We start from the raw sequence: 4,429 nt of genomic DNA, 5'->3' as shown, positions 1-4,429 counted from the left end.
GCCCTTAATAAAATGCATTACTCAATTTAGTTGTTTTTCCTGTGAAAATTATCATTGGCTGGTGTTAACTGTCCTGGACTGGAGAAGAGCAAGTCAGGATATAAATATCCTCACATGTGATGCCAGGAGACCTGAAAAGTTCAAAGGTTGATGCAATCCTGTATAAAGAGGATCAGACACAAGGAATACTTACCAGTCCCACACAATCACAAATATTATAGGTTAAGTACTAATGGGTAACCACTTTTGTGTATGCTCATATTCTTTTGCAGGAATGTTCAACAAATCTTTTTTGAATTCACTTTAAACCTTTAAATTCTTTCAAGTCTCCTTCATCATCCCAGCACTCACTACCCTTCCTTCTATTTCCTCCTGTCCTCCTTGTTCCACACACCATCTTTGCACACCTTGTCTCCGAGAGCCACTACTTGTGCAAGCAAGCTTTCTATGTTTGCAACTTCTATATCTAAAGTTGCATCACTAGCTTGAATGACTTTGTTGCAAAAGTCAATAGGGACCAGTATTCTGTGCCACATGACTGACATTATGATGCAGGTGAAGGAACTGACATAATATATAGCTCCATGGATTTCATTCCTGGTTTTTAGAGTGAAATTCAGCTCTAGCAGGTCTTCCAAAGCCAACTTGACCCCTGGAAGGTGAGCTACAAATGGTTTTACACTCTCATCTCGATCTGACCATCTAGTGCCAGATATGCCATGAAGGGAACAACCAATACGTTTTGCCAATATTTCTCACCTCTTGGGGCTGCAACTGAATAAGGTGTATATTGTTTGTATAGTTCCGAAGTAGATTATTGCTTCTGGAATACATTCAGCAGCAGCATTACCACATAAATTGTGTGGCAACCACAAGGAGAGAATATAGCAGTAGGGCACTGTTCTTTTATTATTGTTTGTGCACCATTGTATTTGCCTGTATTTGCCGCATTGTCATAACCTTGTGCCCTACAATCAGCAAGTGGAATAGCATGGCTTTACAATGTTTCAGTAATCATTTAAGCAATTTCTGATCTCATTTTGTCACTACAATCTACAAAATTCAGAAATCCTTCCACAATTTCAAATCATGATTCATGAACTAGGTAATGCAAAAGGAATGTTGTTTGTTCAACATGAGATGAATCTGGTGTGGAATCTATTATTGCATAGTACTTTGCAGACTGCCTTTCTCCAAAAACCTGCTGCTTAACAAGATCAAAGCATTCTGCACTGAATTGATTTTGGGACTCATTAGAGAGGTAATGTACTTGCAGTCTTTCACCCTTTTTCTGCGACTCTTCTACCTTTAGTACATGTTCCTTTAGAATGGGGTCCCAGTGGGAAAGCAACTCTATCAGACTTAAAAATTTCCCATTATTTGAGTCACCAAAGAACCCGGAAAGCAAGGCCACATTCCCCTAAGAATAGGGTAACATCAATAATTCGTTTCAAAAGGAAAAGGAGAAGGAGTACGGAAAGAAGCTGAAGGAGGAGTGGGAGGGAGTAAAGGATAGAGTAGAGATGGGTGTGGAGGAGGAATGGGGATGGTTCAAGGAGGGAGTCATAAAGTGTGCAAGGATGGTGTGTGGAACAAGAAGGACAGGGGGAAATAGAAGAAAGGGTAGTGAATGGTGGGATAAGGAAACAAAGAAGGTTGTAGAAGAGAAGAAGCGAGCATTCACAGATTGGTTACAAAAGAGGACGAGGGAGTCATATGAGAGGTACAAAGAAAAGAAAAGAGAAGTGAAATGGGGTAAGAGTATGACAGAAAATTTTGAAAGTAATAAAAAGATGTTTTGGAAAGAAATTAAGAGAGGAAGAGGAGGCGAATCAAGTAGGGAAGAAAAGGTAAAAGGTGCAGATGGAGAGATGATAATGGAAGAGAAGGCAGTAAGGGGAAGATGGGCAGAATATTTTAGGGAGTTGCTAAATGTGAAGGAGGATAGGGAAGGAAAGATAGCTGCAGTGGGAAATGCGAAGAAAATGAGAGTGATGAGTGAGGAGAATGGAGGAGAAATAAGGAAGGATGAGGTGAAGGCAGTTAAGATGATGAAAGCAGGTAAGGCACCTGGTCTGGATGGATGCCATACAGAATGTCTGAAAAAGGGAGGTCAAGTGATGGTGGACTGGTTGGTGAGGTTATTTAATGTTTGCTGGAGAGAGGGTAGAGTACCGGAGGACTGGAGGAGTGCCTGTATAGTTCCTCTTTACAAGGGAAAAGGGGACAAGTGTGAATGTAGTAGTTTCAGAGGGATTAGCTTGTTAAGTGTAGTTGGGAAGGCTTATGGGAGGATCTTGATTGAGAGGATTAGGAGAGGAACAGAAGGAGTAGTTGGTGAGGAACAGTGTGGGTTTAGGACAGGTAGAGGTTGTGTAGATCAGATCTTTGTGGTAAGACAGATATGTGAGAAAGCTATAGGAAAGGGGAAGGATGTTTTTTGGGGCTTTTATGGATCTGGAAAAGGCTTATGATAGGGTAGACAGAAAGGCACTGTGGGAGGTTATGCAGATTTATGGGATAGGAGGAAAGCTTTTGGGAGCTGTCAAGAGTTTTTATGAGAGTAGTAGAGCTTGTGTCAGGATTGGAAATGGAGAGAGTGAGTGGTTTGAGGTAAAGGTGGGACTTCATCAAGGATGCGTTATGTCACCCTGGCTGTTCAACTTATACATGGATGGGGTGGTGCGAGAGGTGAATGCAAGGGTAGTGGGTCAGGGATTGGAGATGGTTCAAGAAAATGGAGAAAAGTGGGAGGTGAGCCAGCTGTTGTTTGCAGACGACACTGCGCTTGTGGCAGGATCGGAGGAGGGATTGAGGAAGTTGGTGGCAGAGTTTGGGAGAGTATGTGATAGAAGAAAGCTAAAGATAAATGTGGGTAAAAGTAAGGTGATGAGATGTACAAGGGGTGAAAGTGGCAGTAGACTGGAAGTGAACATTAAGGGAGAGCAACTGGAGGAAGTGGATAGTTTTAGATACTTGGGTGCAAATGTAGAAGGAAAAGGTGGAGTGAAGGTGGAGGTAGAATGTAGATTGAGAGAAGCGAGTAAATGCCTTGGTGGATTAAAGAGTGTAATGAGGAATAGACCTTTAGGAATGGATGCAAAGAGGAGACTGTATGAAGGAGTGATTGTGCCAACAGCACTGTATGGGGCAGAAACTTGGAACATAAGAGAAGAAGAGAGAAGGAGTTTGAATGTGTTTGTGATGAGGTGTCTGAGAAGTATGGTGGGGGTTACTAGGCTAGATAGAGTGAGAAATGAGGAGGTGAGGAGGAGAACAGGGGTGAAAAAGGAGCTGGGAGATAGGGTTGATGAAAGAGTATTAGGACGGTTTGGACACATGGAAAGAATGAGTGAAGAAAGACTAATAAAAGAGGTATGGAAGGCAGATGTGGAGGGAGTGAACATGAGGGGACGTCCTAGGATGAGGTGGATGGATGGGGTGAAGGGGGCTTTGGGGAAGAGGGGAATGTCTGTTGAGGAAGGACGGGAGAGGATGGAAGACAGAGGTGAGTGGAGAATGGTTGTATATGGATGATGATGTGATTGCATGAGGAGGAATGGGCAGGGGGGTGGGGGGTGAGGTGGTATGTGTGAGCAAATTTTGACGCAGCCCGAAGGGATTTCTCCCCGTCCTCTCCTTATATGCAAGGAGGGACAGAGAGGGGGGTCACTGATTAAATGAAGCGGCCTTGCTGTGGATGTGCTGTGTCTTGCGACACTGCTTCTGACCCAGGGCAGTGGGCAAGGTGCAGGGATGACCCGTCATCCAGGAGGTGCTCAGATGAGAGGGAGGGTGGGAGGGGTGTGGAGTGTATTTAGGGATGAAATGGGTGGGAGTGATTTTATGCCTTTCCCTTTTTGGCTACCTCCCTTGAAAGGGGGAAAAAGCCATGGTATATGTATGTATGTAAAATGTTGTACCATTTTTCCAATTCCACTTTAATTGATGCTTCTAGAGGATTTTCAATACTGTACCTTCTTGCAATCACATATATCTTTTTAGATAGCATTCCCTATGCCCATTACTCTTTTCATGCTCAGGAACCCTGTTACATAATTTCTGCCACTTAGCACTGGCTGGCCAGCCTTCAGATGTAGCTAATGCAGATTTGGATGCAGTACTCAGCCCGCAGCAAACAATGTTCCAAAATAGCTGGCACAGAAAACAATATAGTGACTCATTATGCTGACTCCAAACAAGTCAGTCTCAGGTATGCTGTTCTGCATTAATGTTTCTGAACTTCAGTATTCCTTCTGGAAATGTTTGATTGTTACCATCTTTAGGCAATGTTAAAGGAAAGTCAATATGACCCCTGGTAACATAATTCTCTATCTGATTGAGAAGGAAATTCTGCTGTGAGGAATCCAATGTCAAGCCCAACAAGCCCAGTGCTAATTTTTTCAAATTTATCTTGAACTGCTTTCAT

The sequence above is a fragment of the Oratosquilla oratoria genome, chromosome 22 (genome assembly GCF_046742065.1).
Source record: "Oratosquilla oratoria isolate Oo_2021 chromosome 22, ASM4674206v1, whole genome shotgun sequence".
NCBI classification, from domain to species: Eukaryota; Metazoa; Arthropoda; class Malacostraca; order Stomatopoda; family Squillidae; genus Oratosquilla; species Oratosquilla oratoria.
This window is presented reverse-complemented; position numbering follows the sequence as displayed.